A 20,248-nucleotide genomic window follows, 5' to 3' on the forward strand; every position below is an offset into this window, starting at 1 on the left:
TAACAAGTATGATTGGGTTTTGCAATACGGCACTCAAGTTTATTTTAGTAAGATTTTCAAACCAAGTAAAGTTAGTAAAGAACACATTTCTATTGTCTGCTAAGAAACTGTTGGGATTTAAAATGGGCCTGTTGTACAAATAACTTGTAAATGATTATTCCTCACTTTTGTCTTAACCAAAGAAATTCCAGTAATTGAGCAAAAACATTTATTTTTAACACTACAGTTTATAAAACAGGGCGCAAAGTGTCGGCACATGTATGTATGTCGATGGTCCGCCCCAACCAAACCAAGAGACACAGACGTCAGGGAGGCCAAGGTTGTCTCTGCAGCTCTCTGGGCACCACGCCTCACTCAGCTGTCTCCAATGATCCAAATGGCTATGGAGGAAAAAATAACAGGTTTGGCCTAGCTGTTTAAAGTACAAAACCATTCATGAAGTGGTCAAGACAAGTACTTGGAACTTACACGCTGCGTTGTGTAGCTGACGTTGGAGACACACAGGCTGCCATGGTGACCTTTTAATAGATCTAAGAAAAAAATGTAATAAAAGAATGAAACTTAAAAACTCCCAGACCTCATGTCATATTTACTCATCAGCTATGGCTGATTTGTTTGGATCACAGTGAGTTACACTAATTCTAATATATTTTTATTTCTATTATACATACATACTTTTTAACTGTTATTTTCACATGACTGTTATCAGGCTCTCTTGTTCTGGTTCTGATGATAACTCTGTGTCTTCCAGTAAGTTATCTTGTGCTTACTTCATCTGTATAATGTCTCTTTACTTTTGGTAAATTGTACTGAGTCCAGAATAAAGGCTAGTTGGCTGTACAAGATACAAACAAGTATTACGTTTTGGAAATATATGAAACACCGCCAGCATCTGTTAGAGCCTGTGGCGGGGTGCTGAGGGCCGGCTCCAGCCCAGGAATGAGCTCTACACGCCGGCCGGGAGGGTTTGAAACACCGCCATCCTCTCCTCTGCTGGCTGTAAATTCTGTTATGGTTACCGGTGCTTGTGTTGCAATGTGAAACGCTTGGTCTCAGATTTTGTAAGAAAGATAATAAAATGTCCCCCCAAAATACGACTTAAATATATTTTCTCTTCTTCATGATACATTTAATGGCTGGTGCGACTCAGGAGTGATAGCGCCAAAAAAAACTACTGAAAACTTGCTCAAAGCAAAATGTTTTCATTACGGAAATAAATTATAAACTTACCGATTTAAAACTTTTTTAATACAGGTACTTCTCACGAACAGGCGCAGAAAACCTCCACCTAAACTCCGTGTAAGGTTCAGGTCGATGGGTGTTCCAGTTAGCTCCGGTTGGGTTGAAGCTAGGTGGCTACATCCGTTAGCTCGGCTCCCACCTCCGCTTTAGCTTTGGGTTAGCCAGGGTTAGCTTCAGGTTAGCTCGTAGCTAGTTCGCCTGGGTGTCGTCACTCGAGCCCAGCCTTACAGCCACACCCTCAGCGCCTCCTCTCTTCCCTTTTATGGAGTTGTCTGGGCTGGACGGAACCTGTGACACGGTCAAAATGGCGGTGGTGGACACCTCCCATTATGGACAGATAACGTGAAATTGAAGCCTATGGAATCGAATTGTCCAGTATATGTACAGTCTATGGTGTACACGCACAGGTGCTCACATGGTGCTCTCATAAGTATGGGCTTGGGCACGTTCAACACATGTCTTGAGACTATGGTGGGCACTCAATGCACTGTGGTATATTATCGTGTGACTGTTTAGTTAAACAATGATTGATTATATATTTCTTCATCAAGTTGACGCAGTGATAGCTTGATTTTGTTATATTGGTGTTGTGTCCCATTTTTTTGTTATGTTTTGCTTTTTTCTCGTCTCATTTTGCAGGTCTAGAAGCAGACTCTTGTTCATTATTGTTTGTTTTTGTTGAATCCCCCCCCCCCCCCCCCCCACCTAACCCCCTCTCTCCCCACCTTTTCTCTTTTCCTTTCTCTTTCGCCTCTGTCTCCGTGTCTGGTCGAAATTGCAAAGCATTCAAAAACAATAACAATAAAGTTTTAAATATCAGGTGCGACATTAAAAGCAGACTCTTTGATGCTCCACCTGAGACATTAAAAGCAGATGCTCTGATGCTCCACCTGAGAGTAAAACTGTAAGGCTTGTTACCAGCATTCAGACATCAATTCTGCTTGCTTCACAGCCAGACAGGACACGTTTAAAAAAAAAAAAAAAAAAAAAAAAAAAAGAAACTCTGACGTTGTTTTAGATCAGGTTTTCTCAAACGGGGGGTGTAGCGCCCCCCAGTGGGCATTAAGACTATATGAGGGGGCGGTGAAAGTTTTTTGCCACTGAAGGGGGTGCTGAGATGCTAATGGTGGGCGCTAGCGATACAGGACATTCATAACAGACAATGGCTCAGAATGAAAAGAAGTGTTGACAGTACAATGTGGACTACCTTCGGTATGGATCTATTCCTTCATCCACGAATCCACAACTCCCCATGTGCCTGCTTTGTGAACAAGTTTTTTGAAACGAAGCAATGAAACCCTCCCGGCTTAAGGAGTCCAAAATGCATCCCGACAAAGCTTCAAAGGAACAGAACTATTTTCAGGTAATTAAAGAGAGACACTCTAAGAGAGGTAGCAATAGCAGTATGTTTGCTCGAAGCTCGAATTTACTGGACCGAGGATTATTAGCTTCCTACAATATCTCGTTGCTAATAGCTAAAAACACTTTTTTTATGATACATTTTTAATGACATATTTGTATGAAACTGTTTCAAACTCAAGGCTGAATTATTTCTTTTTTTTAAATATGATTTTTGTATAAAAAACTTTCCATTGCTCTACATGGGACATTGGTGGGCGGGGGGGGGGGGGGGGGGGGGTAGCAGAAAAAGGCTGAGAAACCCTGTTTTAGATTAAAACATTTTCCATTTAACTGAGGTGTCTGCCTGTTTATGGAAGTACGGCTGGACGCCAAGCTGAAGATAAACCTGTCCATGAATGAGTAACATCGTCACGCGGCCTCAGCAGCAGCCAGGGGCGGAGCTTGATATGTGCAACATGTGCGGCCGAACAGGGCGGCAGTCTGCAGGGGGCGGCATTTAATTTCCTTTTTTTTTTCTAAAAAAACTTTTTTTAGCATCAACCAATACATAAACAAAACATAGAAATCGCATGTTCTTAATAATAATAGTGATTATAATAATAATATTTCTGTAATAAAAGCACAGCAAAGTGTAACCAAGCCCCCACAATGCCGCTCTAAAAATGGTCCCATACCGGAAGTAAGAAAAATTGCAGTTCCACCCTCATCCGCTGGGGGCTGGTGCCAGAAGCGAGCAAATCCTCATTGACTCCCATGTTAAAAATGCCGATTTCACAGCAGAAATAAACATGTTTACAGCCTGGTACCAAAACATGTTTTTTTGTCTAAATTATCTAGTTTATACTCATGACAACTCTGAGGGGGGTGAATTTTTTTCTCACTCTTCTGTTTAAGTGTATTGAAAGCCTAAAATTCTGTATAATTAATGAGCATCCGACACACGTGACCGCCGCCTCAGACCCACGTGACCACAGAGCTAGCTCCGTGGAAAGGCCTCAGTACAGCCTCGGTCTGGCTTGGAAACTGCTCCGGCATTTTGAGTCTCTGTGTTTGTGTATTCTTCTTTGGATATTATTGGTGCAATTGTTGGACAAAATGACTTGCAGTGGTATTAATTGCACTAATAGAGCGTCCAAGGAGTCTCCACTTCATTTTTTTCGGTAAGTTAAAATCTATATTCGTATTTATGTCACTGCCACCTTTAAACTAGCTGAGTTTACCGAAGTAGCTAGCTAACTATCAGTTTAACATGTAGCATGTACTGTTTAACCATGAAATTTAAATGTAAAATACGGTAAAATAATTAATAGGGCATATTTAGATGGGTAATAGGGTAAAACCCAGTGCATTTAAGATAAAAATGGGTTGAAATATGACGGAGCGCTAAGAGGGAGACTTCTGTGTCCAATCTTCCATCCGGTAATCCCCAGCGGTCAGGCCGGGCAGCCTGACCGATCCGGCGCCTACTTGCTGCGCGGCCTGACCACTCGTGGAGTTTTTCATGTCTGACTTTAACCGCATCTAATACTGTATTACGGCGTGAGCGCAACAGCGACAACTTAATATCGATGTGTAAGCAGCCTGAGTGGTAGGGTGTTTTCATCTGAACCCTTAAAACCTCCAGCAGGCTATGCTGCACTATTGACGTGTTAGCGCGCGGCGCTAACAACTTAGCAACGTGACATGTCTCTGAGAAAGCGTAAAACACGGACGCTTCTTCTGAAGCGGAAAATAACACTTCTTCTTAAGCAGAGCAGGATGTCGCCTCGGCTCGTTCACGGCCGAGCCGGACTGAGCTCGATAACATTGACCAAGCACAGCCACTGGGTCGTTGTAGCTGCCACCAGGCCTGCTGAAGGAACTCCAGCGGGTTTCATCAGACTCGTAAAGTTTCTTGTTTTTGCTGGGGATTTCTGTATTTTACCGCTCCCTCCTGCAGTCTTCCCCTATTAAAATTTAAAATGTGTAACTTTATGTATTGTGATGAATGACTAATATTCATGTAAAACTAAAACGTTAGGCATTTAGGGGGAAAAAACAAAATAATAAACATTATACAGATGTCAAATAAATCAAACTGTAATTAAACTATATATTTTCAAAGTCATATAGACAGCATGATGGTTTGTGTGATCCGCGCGGTTTCACTTACACCCCTTTAATGATCAGGCTGTTTTTTATTATTTTTATCAGCTGATAGCAGTTAAAATTATGGTAAAAAATACTTTTATCTGTTTTTGATAACTTAATGCCCAGGAAGAGCATCTTCTCTAGACATTAAATATAACCCAAATGTTTTATTATGAGCAGATCTGATGAAGGTGTAGACAAGCAGTCTACAAAGTAAAACTTGTTTAGAGTCCAAACTCTTACTAAAGCTTTTGAAAAGAAAAAATGGTTGAATTTTGAGAAATATCCACAACAGGGGAGCGAGACCTCTGAAAAATGTAAATTTTCTCTGAATTCATAGAATAATGTGAAGATTCTGGGAAAAGTTGGGATTCTGAGATTAAAACGTAAATCTTTCTTATCATAATTCTGGCAGTTTTTGTGTCCTTCTGCTGTGGAAAGTCGTGCAACATGAAGATACTGAGAAGATGCTTACAACCTGTATTTTTATTCCATCCATAAATAAAATCATGAGCTATTTTTTTAATCCAAATTTGATCCAAAGGGCCATCGTTGGTTCCAGACCCGTTCTAGAACATTCCTCTAATCTTAAAGTCATCATCAGTTTCTTCCTTTTAACAAATATTTATTTGTTCAAATATTTAATATTTATAACTGGAATATTTGTTCCTCCCTCTCCCACTGCAGTTAGTCCTGTCCTGCAACCCTGTTTTTGCAGCTTAGTGAAGCCAACCATCACTAACCTGGGGGTGGTTTTGGACCCAGAGATGCGGATGGACTCCCACATTAGCCAGGTGGTTAGATCCTGCTTTTCCCGGCTTTGCCAGCTACCAAAGATGAAGTCCATCCTGAAAGACGTGTCATATTTTCTCCCCAAGCCGGACCTGACCGTCATGTATCGGTCCAAAATAGTGTGATGATATTGTGTTTTTTGTACATAACAGACTTTTTAACAGACAAATTTGTCGCATTCTCCTACACCTCTTCACGGGCTCGCCACAGTAAATATTCTATTTGGCGAGAGATAAACTTTATTGTATTTATCCTAGTGAATCTATAATTAAACGGGTAAACTAGTAGCACCACATCCAACATCAAAGAAAGTAAAATGTTACTATCAGGAGAGGGAGAATGTTTAATTGGTTAGCAGCAGTGTGCTAGTCGATGGCCCCCTCCATGAGGCCACCACAACTCAGCAGAACATCATTGTAGCTTCTTCTGGGGAGAAAAACACTTTGAGAAAAAATAAAGTTAACAGCTGAAATAGCAGGAAAGAATACAGTTAAAGAGCAGATTGTAGAAGAAAGAAACCCCTGGGTTAAACTGGTCTGTCTACTGCATAATGCTGAACTCTAACATGTGTCCTCAGGGAAGGACCTGATTGGTGTCCAGAACCTGCTGAAGAAGCACCAGGCTCTGCAGGCTGAGATCACAGGTCATGAACCTCGCATCAAGGCTGTCACCCAGAAAGGAGAGACCATGGTGGAAGAAGGTAGAGCAGGTCTGGTCCTGACATGTTTCTGAGGTGTCTGCAGGTTCTGGCTCACTTTTTTTGGGTCCAGGTCACTTCGCTGGTGAGGAAGTGAAGACTAAACTGTGGGAGCTTCATAGACGTTGGGACACGCTGAAGGCCAAGGCGTCCCAGAGGAGGCAGGACCTGGAGGACTCTCTGCAGGCCCAGCAGTACTTTGCTGATGCTAATGAGGCCGAGTCCTGGATGAGGGAGAAGGAGCCCATCGTTGGAAGTCCAGACTAAGGGAAAGACGAGGACTTGGCCGAGGTATGGAAGTCCCTTCCTGAGAAACTCCAATCGCTTTTCTTTGCTCTCTTTCCAGTCCTTCATAATTAGTGTTTCTGTATTTGTCATTTCCTTCGGTTGTCAACCAGACGTCGTTGCTCGTTTGAGCGTCTCATGGGTTAGGGGTAGAAGTGCTGGCCTCGCACAGGAAGTGATGACAAACGTGTTCCCGTCGCTCTTATTTCAAACGGTTTACAAGCTGTGATGTGTGTTCCCGCTGCAGAGCAGCCATGACACGTGGCAGCCGGCAGAAGGCTCACGCTTTTCCACTAAACACCCGCAGAGCTGCGTCTGCGGTGAACTGAGCAGGGTTTGTTTTACGGTGGCGGATCCGATTGGACCATCGCTGCGAGAAAGCTCCACTTGTGTCAGACGAGCTGAAGGTTCTGATGTTCTGCTCCACAGGCTCTCCTGAAGAAGCACGAGGCCCTGATGTCGGACCTGTCGGCTTACGGCAGCAGCATCCAGGCCCTGAAGGAGCAGGCCCAGTCCTGCAGGGTGAGTTCAGAACCCTCGGCCCGTCAGAACGTTCTTATCCACCACGTTCTAACACCAGACCTGTTAACCCGAACGCAACAAGGTAATCAGCAGGTGCTTTTGTCCTGCAGGACCTGAAGGCCAACGAGTCCCGCCTGAGGGACAACAACAAGGTGGCATCTGAACTGGAGTCAGAAGGTCTGATGGCTGAGGAGGCTCCTATGGTTCAGGCTCAGGTGAGCGTCACCTGTCTGCAGCAGCTGGTCCCTCTCACTTCCTGGTTTAACTCTGCTCGTCTCTGTTTGTAGCAACAAAAACATCTGGGTTCTGCTCCTGGAAAGGTGCATGTTGTCCTCCGCCTCCACCAGAACCAGACGTGGTGTTTATGTTACCACTCATTTGTTTGTTTGTTTGTTTTTTTACAGGATGAAGCCGACTCTAACACGGCGTCACCCTGGAAGGTGAGTTCATTCAGCTGATCAGAGGTCACCTCTGATGGCAGCAGTCACGGCCGACCGTGCTGACATCACACAGGAATTCAGGTGACCCGGCAGGCACCAGGTGCTGGTGAAAGTGGGGACATGTCAGCTGGTTGCCATGGCTACAGTTATCTTTATGCATCTGTATGACTGCTGACTGGTGTGTGTTTCCTGTGACCTTTGACCTCAGACCGTACGGTTGGGCGTTCAGACGACGGCTAACTTTAATTCCATCAAGGTAAGAGAAGCTCTTCCCTTCCTGTCTGAGCGATCCGTCTCCAGGTTTCTTCGTCCGGCGTCCAGCCCGCTGGCGTCCACCTTCATCTCACCTTCATCTCATCTCACTTCATTTATAGTGCAATACTTTCACATTATCATTTTCCCACACTTCTGTATACCTGTATTTTTTTGTTTTTCAATAAAGAATGACAAATTATTTAAGTTTGGTTTTTGTTGCACACAAATATATATCTGTAAAAAATATCTACAAAGCTAATGTTTACATAACAAGTATGATTGGGTTTTGCAATACGGCACTCAAGTTTATTTTAGTAAGATTTTCAAACCAAGTAAAGTTAGTAAAGAACACATTTCTATTGTCTGCTAAGAAACTGTTGGGATTTAAAATGGGCCTGTTGTACAAATAACTTGTAAATGATTATTCCTCACTTTTGTCTTAACCAAAGAAATTCCAGTAATTGAGCAAAAACATTTATTTTTAACACTACAGTTTATAAAACAGGGCGCAAAGTGTCGGCACATGTATGTATGTCGATGGTCCGCCCCAACCCAACCAAGAGACACAGACGTCAGGGAGGCCAAGGTTGTCTCTGCAGCTCTCTGGGCACCACGCCTCACTCAGCTGTCTCCAATGATCCAAATGGCTATGGAGGAAAAAATAACAGGTTTGGCCTAGCTGTTTAAAGTACAAAACCATTCATGAAGTGGTCAAGACAAGTACTTGGAACTTACACGCTGCGTTGTGTAGCTGGCGTTGGAGACACACAGGCTGCCATGGTGACCTTTTAATAGATCTAAGAAAAAAATGTAATAAAAGAATGAAACTTAAAAACTCCCAGACCTCATGTCATATTTACTCATCAGCTATGGCTGATTTGTTTGGATCACAGTGAGTTACACTAATTCTAATATATTTTTATTTCTATTATACATACATACTTTTTAACTGTTATTTTCACATGACTGTTATCAGGCTCTCTTGTTCTGGTTCTGATGATAACTCTGTGTCTTCCAGTAAGTTATCTTGTGCTTACTTCATCTGTATAATGTCTCTTTACTTTTGGTAAATTGTACTGAGTCCAGAATAAAGGCTAGTTGGCTGTACAAGATACAAACAAGTATTACGTTTTGGAAATATATGAAACACCGCCAGCATCTGTTAGAGCCTGTGGCGGGGTGCTGAGGGCCGGCTCCAGCCCAGGAATGAGCTCTACACGCCGGCCGGGAGGGTTTGAAACACCGCCATCCTCTCCTCTGCTGGCTGTAAATTCTGTTATGGTTACCGGTGCTTGTGTTGCAATGTGAAACGCTTGGTCTCAGATTTTGTAAGAAAGATAATAAAATGTCCCCCCAAAATACGACTTAAATATATTTTCTCTTCTTCATGATACATTTAATGGCTGGTGCGACTCAGGAGTGATAGCGCCAAAAAAAACTACTGAAAACTTGCTCAAAGCAAAATGTTTTCATTACGGAAATAAATTATAAACTTACCGATTTAAAACTTTTTTAATACAGGTACTTCTCACGAACAGGCGCAGAAAACCTCCACCTAAACTCCGTGTAAGGTTCAGGTCGATGGGTGTTCCAGTTAGCTCCGGTTGGGTTGAAGCTAGGTGGCTACATCCGTTAGCTCGGCTCCCACCTCCGCTTTAGCTTTGGGTTAGCCAGGGTTAGCTTCAGGTTAGCTCGTAGCTAGTTCGCCTGGGTGTCGTCACTCGAGCCCAGCCTTACAGCCACACCCTCAGCGCCTCCTCTCTTCCCTTTTATGGAGTTGTCTGGGCTGGACGGAACCTGTGACACGGTCAAAATGGCGGTGGTGGACACCTCCCATTATGGACAGATAACGTGAAATTGAAGCCTATGGAATCGAATTGTCCAGTATATGTACAGTCTATGGTGTACACGCACAGGTGCTCACATGGTGCTCTCATAAGTATGGGCTTGGGCACGTTCAACACATGTCTTGAGACTATGGTGGGCACTCAATGCACTGTGGTATATTATCGTGTGACTGTTTAGTTAAACAATGATTGATTATATATTTCTTCATCAAGTTGACGCAGTGATAGCTTGATTTTGTTATATTGGTGTTGTGTCCCATTTTTTTGTTATGTTTTGCTTTTTTCTCGTCTCATTTTGCAGGTCTAGAAGCAGACTCTTGTTCATTATTGTTTGTTTTTGTTGAATCCCCCCCCCCCCCCACCTAACCCCCTCTCTCCCCACCTTTTCTCTTTTCCTTTCTCTTTCGCCTCTGTCTCCGTGTCTGGTCGAAATTGCAAAGCATTCAAAAACAATAACAATAAAGTTTTAAATATCAGGTGCGACATTAAAAGCAGACTCTTTGATGCTCCACCTGAGACATTAAAAGCAGATGCTCTGATGCTCCACCTGAGAGTAAAACTGTAAGGCTTGTTACCAGCATTCAGACATCAATTCTGCTTGCTTCACAGCCAGACAGGACACGTTTAAAAAAAAAAAAAAAAAAAAAAAAAAAAAGAAACTCTGACGTTGTTTTAGATCAGGTTTTCTCAAACGGGGGGTGTAGCGCCCCCCAGTGGGCATTAAGACTATATGAGGGGGCGGTGAAAGTTTTTTGCCACTGAAGGGGGTGCTGAGATGCTAATGGTGGGCGCTAGCGATACAGGACATTCATAACAGACAATGGCTCAGAATGAAAAGAAGTGTTGACAGTACAATGTGGACTACCTTCGGTATGGATCTATTCCTTCATCCACGAATCCACAACTCCCCATGTGCCTGCTTTGTGAACAAGTTTTTTGAAACGAAGCAATGAAACCCTCCCGGCTTAAGGAGTCCAAAATGCATCCCGACAAAGCTTCAAAGGAACAGAACTATTTTCAGGTAATTAAAGAGAGACACTCTAAGAGAGGTAGCAATAGCAGTATGTTTGCTCGAAGCTCGAATTTACTGGACCGAGGATTATTAGCTTCCTACAATATCTCGTTGCTAATAGCTAAAAACACTTTTTTTATGATACATTTTTAATGACATATTTGTATGAAACTGTTTCAAACTCAAGGCTGAATTATTTCTTTTTTTTAAATATGATTTTTGTATAAAAAACTTTCCATTGCTCTACATGGGACATTGGTGGGCGGGGGGGGGGGGGGGGGGTAGCAGAAAAAGGCTGAGAAACCCTGTTTTAGATTAAAACATTTTCCATTTAACTGAGGTGTCTGCCTGTTTATGGAAGTACGGCTGGACGCCAAGCTGAAGATAAACCTGTCCATGAATGAGTAACATCGTCACGCGGCCTCAGCAGCAGCCAGGGGCGGAGCTTGATATGTGCAACATGTGCGGCCGAACAGGGCGGCAGTCTGCAGGGGGCGGCATTTAATTTCCTTTTTTTTTTCTAAAAAAACTTTTTTTAGCATCAACCAATACATAAACAAAACATAGAAATCGCATGTTCTTAATAATAATAGTGATTATAATAATAATATTTCTGTAATAAAAGCACAGCAAAGTGTAACCAAGCCCCCACAATGCCGCTCTAAAAATGGTCCCATACCGGAAGTAAGAAAAATTGCAGTTCCACCCTCATCCGCTGGGGGCTGGTGCCAGAAGCGAGCAAATCCTCATTGACTCCCATGTTAAAAATGCCGATTTCACAGCAGAAATAAACATGTTTACAGCCTGGTACCAAAACATGTTTTTTTGTCTAAATTATCTAGTTTATACTCATGACAACTCTGAGGGGGGTGAATTTTTTTCTCACTCTTCTGTTTAAGTGTATTGAAAGCCTAAAATTCTGTATAATTAATGAGCATCCGACACACGTGACCGCCGCCTCAGACCCACGTGACCACAGAGCTAGCTCCGTGGAAAGGCCTCAGTACAGCCTCGGTCTGGCTTGGAAACTGCTCCGGCATTTTGAGTCTCTGTGTTTGTGTATTCTTCTTTGGATATTATTGGTGCAATTGTTGGACAAAATGACTTGCAGTGGTATTAATTGCACTAATAGAGCGTCCAAGGAGTCTCCACTTCATTTTTTTCGGTAAGTTAAAATCTATATTCGTATTTATGTCACTGCCACCTTTAAACTAGCTGAGTTTACCGAAGTAGCTAGCTAACTATCAGTTTAACATGTAGCATGTACTGTTTAACCATGAAATTTAAATGTAAAATACGGTAAAATAATTAATAGGGCATATTTAGATGGGTAATAGGGTAAAACCCAGTGCATTTAAGATAAAAATGGGTTGAAATATGACGGAGCGCTAAGAGGGAGACTTCTGTGTCCAATCTTCCATCCGGTAATCCCCAGCGGTCAGGCCGGGCAGCCTGACCGATCCGGCGCCTACTTGCTGCGCGGCCTGACCACTCGTGGAGTTTTTCATGTCTGACTTTAACCGCATCTAATACTGTATTACGGCGTGAGCGCAACAGCGACAACTTAATATCGATGTGTAAGCAGCCTGAGTGGTAGGGTGTTTTCATCTGAACCCTTAAAACCTCCAGCAGGCTATGCTGCACTATTGACGTGTTAGCGCGCGGCGCTAACAACTTAGCAACGTGACATGTCTCTGAGAAAGCGTAAAACACGGACGCTTCTTCTGAAGCGGAAAATAACACTTCTTCTTAAGCAGAGCAGGATGTCGCCTCGGCTCGTTCACGGCCGAGCCGGACTGAGCTCGATAACATTGACCAAGCACAGCCACTGGGTCGTTGTAGCTGCCACCAGGCCTGCTGAAGGAACTCCAGCGGGTTTCATCAGACTCGTAAAGTTTCTTGTTTTTGCTGGGGATTTCTGTATTTTACCGCTCCCTCCTGCAGTCTTCCCCTATTAAAATTTAAAATGTGTAACTTTATGTATTGTGATGAATGACTAATATTCATGTAAAACTAAAACGTTAGGCATTTAGGGGGAAAAAACAAAATAATAAACATTATACAGATGTCAAATAAATCAAACTGTAATTAAACTATATATTTTCAAAGTCATATAGACAGCATGATGGTTTGTGTGATCCGCGCGGTTTCACTTACACCCCTTTAATGATCAGGCTGTTTTTTATTATTTTTATCAGCTGATAGCAGTTAAAATTATGGTAAAAAATACTTTTATCTGTTTTTGATAACTTAATGCCCAGGAAGAGCATCTTCTCTAGACATTAAATATAACCCAAATGTTTTATTATGAGCAGATCTGATGAAGGTGTAGACAAGCAGTCTACAAAGTAAAACTTGTTTAGAGTCCAAACTCTTACTAAAGCTTTTGAAAAGAAAAAATGGTTGAATTTTGAGAAATATCCACAACAGGGGAGCGAGACCTCTGAAAAATGTAAATTTTCTCTGAATTCATAGAATAATGTGAAGATTCTGGGAAAAGTTGGGATTCTGAGATTAAAACGTAAATCTTTCTTATCATAATTCTGGCAGTTTTTGTGTCCTTCTGCTGTGGAAAGTCGTGCAACATGAAGATACTGAGAAGATGCTTACAACCTGTATTTTTATTCCATCCATAAATAAAATCATGAGCTATTTTTTTAATCCAAATTTGATCCAAAGGGCCATCGTTGGTTCCAGACCCGTTCTAGAACATTCCTCTAATCTTAAAGTCATCATCAGTTTCTTCCTTTTAACAAATATTTATTTGTTCAAATATTTAATATTTATAACTGGAATATTTGTTCCTCCCTCTCCCACTGCAGTTAGTCCTGTCCTGCAACCCTGTTTTTGCAGCTTAGTGAAGCCAACCATCACTAACCTGGGGGTGGTTTTGGACCCAGAGATGCGGATGGACTCCCACATTAGCCAGGTGGTTAGATCCTGCTTTTCCCGGCTTTGCCAGCTACCAAAGATGAAGTCCATCCTGAAAGACGTGTCATATTTTCTCCCCAAGCCGGACCTGACCGTCATGTATCGGTCCAAAATAGTGTGATGATATTGTGTTTTTTGTACATAACAGACTTTTTAACAGACAAATTTGTCGCATTCTCCTACACCTCTTCACGGGCTCGCCACAGTAAATATTCTATTTGGCGAGAGATAAACTTTATTGTATTTATCCTAGTGAATCTATAATTAAACGGGTAAACTAGTAGCACCACATCCAACATCAAAGAAAGTAAAATGTTACTATCAGGAGAGGGAGAATGTTTAATTGGTTAGCAGCAGTGTGCTAGTCGATGGCCCCCTCCATGAGGCCACCACAACTCAGCAGAACATCATTGTAGCTTCTTCTGGGGAGAAAAACACTTTGAGAAAAAATAAAGTTAACAGCTGAAATAGCAGGAAAGAATACAGTTAAAGAGCAGATTGTAGAAGAAAGAAACCCCTGGGTTAAACTGGTCTGTCTACTGCATAATGCTGAACTCTAACATGTGTCCTCAGGGAAGGACCTGATTGGTGTCCAGAACCTGCTGAAGAAGCACCAGGCTCTGCAGGCTGAGATCACAGGTCATGAACCTCGCATCAAGGCTGTCACCCAGAAAGGAGAGACCATGGTGGAAGAAGGTAGAGCAGGTCTGGTCCTGACATGTTTCTGAGGTGTCTGCAGGTTCTGGCTCACTTTTTTTGGGTCCAGGTCACTTCGCTGGTGAGGAAGTGAAGACTAAACTGTGGGAGCTTCATAGACGTTGGGACACGCTGAAGGCCAAGGCGTCCCAGAGGAGGCAGGACCTGGAGGACTCTCTGCAGGCCCAGCAGTACTTTGCTGATGCTAATGAGGCCGAGTCCTGGATGAGGGAGAAGGAGCCCATCGTTGGAAGTCCAGACTAAGGGAAAGACGAGGACTTGGCCGAGGTATGGAAGTCCCTTCCTGAGAAACTCCAATCGCTTTTCTTTGCTCTCTTTCCAGTCCTTCATAATTAGTGTTTCTGTATTTGTCATTTCCTTCGGTTGTCAACCAGACGTCGTTGCTCGTTTGAGCGTCTCATGGGTTAGGGGTAGAAGTGCTGGCCTCGCACAGGAAGTGATGACAAACGTGTTCCCGTCGCTCTTATTTCAAACGGTTTACAAGCTGTGATGTGTGTTCCCGCTGCAGAGCAGCCATGACACGTGGCAGCCGGCAGAAGGCTCACGCTTTTCCACTAAACACCCGCAGAGCTGCGTCTGCGGTGAACTGAGCAGGGTTTGTTTTACGGTGGCGGATCCGATTGGACCATCGCTGCGAGAAAGCTCCACTTGTGTCAGACGAGCTGAAGGTTCTGATGTTCTGCTCCACAGGCTCTCCTGAAGAAGCACGAGGCCCTGATGTCGGACCTGTCGGCTTACGGCAGCAGCATCCAGGCCCTGAAGGAGCAGGCCCAGTCCTGCAGGGTGAGTTCAGAACCCTCGGCCCGTCAGAACGTTCTTATCCACCACGTTCTAACACCAGACCTGTTAACCCGAACGCAACAAGGTAATCAGCAGGTGCTTTTGTCCTGCAGGACCTGAAGGCCAACGAGTCCCGCCTGAGGGACAACAACAAGGTGGCATCTGAACTGGAGTCAGAAGGTCTGATGGCTGAGGAGGCTCCTATGGTTCAGGCTCAGGTGAGCGTCACCTGTCTGCAGCAGCTGGTCCCTCTCACTTCCTGGTTTAACTCTGCTCGTCTCTGTTTGTAGCAACAAAAACATCTGGGTTCTGCTCCTGGAAAGGTGCATGTTGTCCTCCGCCTCCACCAGAACCAGACGTGGTGTTTATGTTACCACTCATTTGTTTGTTTGTTTGTTTGTTTACAGGATGAAGCCGACTCTAACACGGCGTCACCCTGGAAGGTGAGTTCATTCAGCTGATCAGAGGTCACCTCTGATGGCAGCAGTCACGGCCGACCGTGCTGACATCACACAGGAATTCAGGTGACCCGGCAGGCACCAGGTGCTGGTGAAAGTGGGGACATGTCAGCTGGTTGCCATGGCTACAGTTATCTTTATGCATCTGTATGACTGCTGACTGGTGTGTGTTTCCTGTGACCTTTGACCTCAGACCGTACGGTTGGGCGTTCAGACGACGGCTAACTTTAATTCCATCAAGGTAAGAGAAGCTCTTCCCTTCCTGTCTGAGCGATCCGTCTCCAGGTTTCTTCGTCCGGCGTCCAGCCCGCTGGCGTCCACCTTCATCTCACCTTCATCTCATCTCACTTCATTTATAGTGCAATACTTTCACATTATCATTTTCCCACACTTCTGTATACCTGTATTTTTTTGTTTTTCAATAAAGAATGACAAATTATTTAAGTTTGGTTTTTGTTGCACACAAATATATATCTGTAAAAAATATCTACAAAGCTAATGTTTACATAACAAGTATGATTGGGTTTTGCAATACGGCACTCAAGTTTATTTTAGTAAGATTTTCAAACCAAGTAAAGTTAGTAAAGAACACATTTCTATTGTCTGCTAAGAAACTGTTGGGATTTAAAATGGGCCTGTTGTACAAATAACTTGTAAATGATTATTCCTCACTTTTGTCTTAACCAAAGAAATTCCAGTAATTGAGCAAAAACATTTATTTTTAACACTACAGTTTATAAAACAGGGCGCAAAGTGTCGGCACATGTATGTATGTCGATGGTCCGCCCCAACCCAACCAAGAGACACAGACGTCAGGGAGGCCAAGGTTGTCTCTGCAGCTCTCTGGGCACCACGCCTCACTCAGCTGTCTCCAATGATCCAAATGGCTATGGAGGAAAAAATAACAGGTTTGGCCTAGCTGTTTAAAGTACAAAACCATTCATAAAGTGGTCAAGACAAGTACTTGGTACTTACACTTGCTGCTTTGTGTAGCTGACGTTGACACACAGGCTGCCATGGAGACCTTTTAATAGATCTAAGAAAAAAATGTAATAAAAGAATGAAACTTAAAAACTCCCAGACCTCATGTCATATTTACTAATCAGCTATGGCTGATTTGTTTGGATCACAGTGAGTTACACTAATTCTAATATATTTTTATTTCTATTATACATACATACTTTTTAACTGTTATTTTCATATGACTGTTATCAGGCTCTCTTGTTCTGGTTCTGATGATAACTCTGTCTTCCAGTAAGTTATCTTGTGCTTACTTCATCTGTAGAATGTCTCTTTACTTTTGGTAAATTGTACTGAGTCCAGAATAAAGACTAGTTGGCTGTACAAGATACAAACAAGTATTACGTTTTGGAAATATATGAAACACCGCCAGCATCTGTTAGAGCCTGTGGCGGGGTGCTGAGGGCCGGCTCCAGCCCAGGAATGAGCTCTACACGCCGGCCGGGAGGGTTTCAAACACCGCCATCCTCTCCTCTGCTGGCTGTTCATTCTGTTATGGTTACCGGTGCTTGTGTTGCAATGTGAAATGCCTCGTCTCAGATTTTGTAAGAAAGATAATAAAATATCCCCCCAAAATACGACTTAAATATATTTTCTCTTCTTCATGATACATTTAATGGCTGGTGCGACTCAGGAGTGATAGCGCCGAAAAAAACTGTACTGAAAACTTGCTCAAAGCAAAATGTATTCATTACGGAAATAAATTATAAACTTACCGATTTAAAACTTTTTTAATACTGGTACTTCTCACGAACAGGCGCAGAAAACCTCCACCTAAACTCCGTGTGAGGTTCAGGTCGATGGGTGTTCCAGTTAGCTCCGGTTGGGTTGAAGCTAGGTGGCTACATCCGTTAGCTCGGCTCCCACCTCCGCTTTAGCTTTGGGTTAGCCAGGGTTAGCTTCAGGTTAGCTCGTAGCTAGTTCGCCTGGGTGTCGTCACTCGAGCCCAGCCTTACAGCCACACCCTCAGCGCCTCCTCTCTTCCCTTTTATGGAGTTGTCTGGGCTGGACGGAACCTGTGACACGGTCAAAATGGCGGTGGTGGCCACCTCCCATTATAGACAACAAACGTGTTTTTGAAGCCAATGGAATCCGTTTGTCCAGTATTTACAGTCTATGAGTGTAACCCATATCAACTACTCCCTGTCACATGACCCACGTCAGCTGATGTGAGGTCCCTCTCCTGATTGGCTCCTTCCACGTCGCGGCAACCATGAAAGCTTCTCCTGCCGTGGCTGAAAGCTTGTTGCTTGTACGGCGGTTGGAAAACAAAGCGTTTTTCTCCCCTCAGTTAATTTATACTCTCATTTTACCTCAGCGGTAAGTGTTCTTAACATTTACCAATAACACCCTTTTACTTGTCAGTGACCAGTCGATCGTTTTCGCTATAAAAAATGACCTTGTTCGGCGGAGTTCCCACCGCGAGCAGAACTCCGGTTCAAAAACGCTGTTTTTGAAACACTTTTATTTACTTAAGCACTTTAATGGGCTTAACTTGAAACCAAGAGCAATCGAATTATTATTGTTATGTGTTGCCTTGAATTCGGCTATGCTGTCTGTCAGACAGTTGTTTTCCTTTATTGTTGTTTTTGTATTTGTTTGTAGCAAACGCTACTGGAATGCATAGATTGAGCTACGTAGCCAAGATGATTAATAATTGACCTGTTGTACATTCGTGATATGTTTACCGGTAAACTGAATAGAACTCGATGTGCTAATGAACGTTTCTCTGGCCTACAGGTCAGGTTTTTTTCCCCATGTTGAACTGATCTTCTTCATATTGAAGTGGCGAGCTGGTAGGACCATTCTTTCTTTTTGGAATTGGGAAATTAGCTATTATTTACCCCATGAAAAATGGAGCGGCAGCGGGCCGCTGGAGGTGCCACACAGGGGGATCTCGCACAGGGCGCCATTTAGGCCAGCTCCAACTCTGCAGCAAAAGTTAAATAAAAACTTACCAACATTAGAAAAGAAAAACTAATTTGAACTACTCTCTGGAGAGCAGCACAAACGTGAAATGGCATCTCCACTAAGGCCTGGTCCACACGTAGCCGGGTTTTTTAAAAACGAATATCCGCCCCTCCAAAAACTTGCATCCACACCACCGCGTTTTAAAAACAAACTGTCCACACGTACCTGGATAAATACGTTGTTAAGGACATGCCAGACCTGTAGGCGGCAGTACTTCCCCCGTTCTTAACCTCGTCCTTCGTCTGTGGTCTTCCGCAAGGAGCAGTAATTCCGCTTGCAAAAACAAACAAGCAGAAAGCGCTTGGACAGTTGATGGATCGGGTAGTGACAGAGCGCAGCTCTGAGGGCATCCATGCTGTCGGCTAGTGTAAACACAGGTCGCACACGTGATGTCAGCATTTTTTTTGTCGCGGAAAGTGACGTTGCGGACCTTAAAACTCCGGTTTTGTCTGTCCACACGCAGACACCCAAAACGGAGAAAACGCAGATCTTCACTTTGGCCGGAGTTTTTAAAAAGATCCGTTTTCGTGTGAAAAAACTCCGTTTTCGTGTGGATGACAGGCCAAAACGTAGAAAAATATCTACGTTTTGGCAGATCCCCGGCTACGTGTGCCTAAATCATCAGGTTCTAATTATTTTCGTCTCAGTGCTCCTGGACTTTGGCCTAAAAACAACAACGGATTTCTTTTATTTAATGTGCAGATAGGCTACATAAAACATCAAAACTCAAAAGTGTAGAATTATTATCAACTTGATCAAGAAGGAACACTTTCATTATTTCATTAAAAATGCAATAATTTTTTGAACCTTGAAGATGCCCCCTGTAAAACTCAGATCTTTAGAAGGATTTCACACACAGATAAGAACTCTAAAGTTAAGAGAAAGTGAAACCTGATAGTATTTAGATATGAAACGGAGCTCTGATGACGGATGAAGAGCTGTAGCTGAGACACGCTCGGCTGCTGGGAAATGTGTTTATGTATTTGAGTGGCTGCTGCAGAGCTGCATTAGTGAAAGTGAATTACAGCCTTGTGTGTGTGTGACTCAGTGCAGCAGGAGGAGGAGGAGGAGGAGGAAGCTGCCCATACCGGCTCCTTCGCAGCAGCTAAACAACAGAGCAGGTGGCTTCAGCTTTCTTTGTGGGATTTTTGGCAGAAATGTACGAGATTGTGTTGTTGGCAGCCTTGTTGCGTAAACTCGAGTGTTTGCAAACTATCGTCTGCTTCATATGCTGCAGTTTGTCTGTTGTTAGGGTGGATGAAGCAGAACTCTGTCCCCGGATAGAAGTGTTTTATGCACATGGAAAAATACGGTTAAACCATGCTGAATATTTCACGTGTATCAAATTATTGCAAGGCAGAATTCTACCCAGCAGGGTTAAACAGCTGTGTGCAGAACAAACAGCATTAAACACAAACTGCAGACAAGGACTGTTGTGTTGTTCATGGCTCGAAATCATTTTACAATGAATGCTTTTAAAAAGAGACTATTAAAGGATGCTCTTTAACCTTTGAGATTAACATTATGGAATTACATGAAAAACTCAGTAATCTGGGCGGCCATGGCATGACTTATCATCAAACGTCGTTAAATCCGTTTTGTGTTCAATAACTGTGATTTAAAGCTTCAACTCTGAAGTTTTACATTTATCACTGTATGGTTTTATCATTGTTTAAAATCTTATGTATTTCAACATTCTTTCTGATTTTAATTTAGAAATTTAAACAAATACATGTCATTAGTTATTTTTCATCTGAGGTTGTATTTTTATGACTTTGTCCTAAAGT

At 43.1% G+C, this 20,248-nt stretch overlaps 3 long non-coding RNA genes across 3 annotated transcripts; all 3 read right to left on the bottom strand.

Moving 5' to 3' along the window:
- Nucleotides 1-194: 194 nt before the first annotated feature.
- LOC139069959 (uncharacterized) lies at nt 195-1,522 on the bottom strand. Its single transcript, XR_011520624.1, has 3 exons — nt 1,231-1,522; nt 469-530; nt 195-380 (listed from the first exon to the last, which is right to left on the bottom strand). It is a non-coding gene; the product is annotated as an uncharacterized lncRNA (long non-coding RNA).
- A 3,898-nt stretch (nt 1,523-5,420) lies between these two features.
- On the bottom strand, nt 5,421-10,192 carry LOC129163506 (uncharacterized). The gene is made up of 2 exons (XR_008563375.2): nt 8,461-10,192; nt 5,421-8,372 (listed from the first exon to the last, which is right to left on the bottom strand). It is a non-coding gene; the product is annotated as an uncharacterized lncRNA (long non-coding RNA).
- A 5,979-nt stretch (nt 10,193-16,171) lies between these two features.
- LOC139069962 (uncharacterized) lies at nt 16,172-17,603 on the bottom strand. Its single transcript, XR_011520627.1, has 2 exons — nt 17,207-17,603; nt 16,172-16,357 (listed from the first exon to the last, which is right to left on the bottom strand). It is a non-coding gene; the product is annotated as an uncharacterized lncRNA (long non-coding RNA).
- Between the last annotated feature and the right edge of the window lie 2,645 nt (nt 17,604-20,248).

The sequence above is a fragment of the Nothobranchius furzeri genome, chromosome 5, assembly GCF_043380555.1.
Source record: "Nothobranchius furzeri strain GRZ-AD chromosome 5, NfurGRZ-RIMD1, whole genome shotgun sequence".
NCBI classification, from domain to species: Eukaryota; Metazoa; Chordata; class Actinopteri; order Cyprinodontiformes; family Nothobranchiidae; genus Nothobranchius; species Nothobranchius furzeri.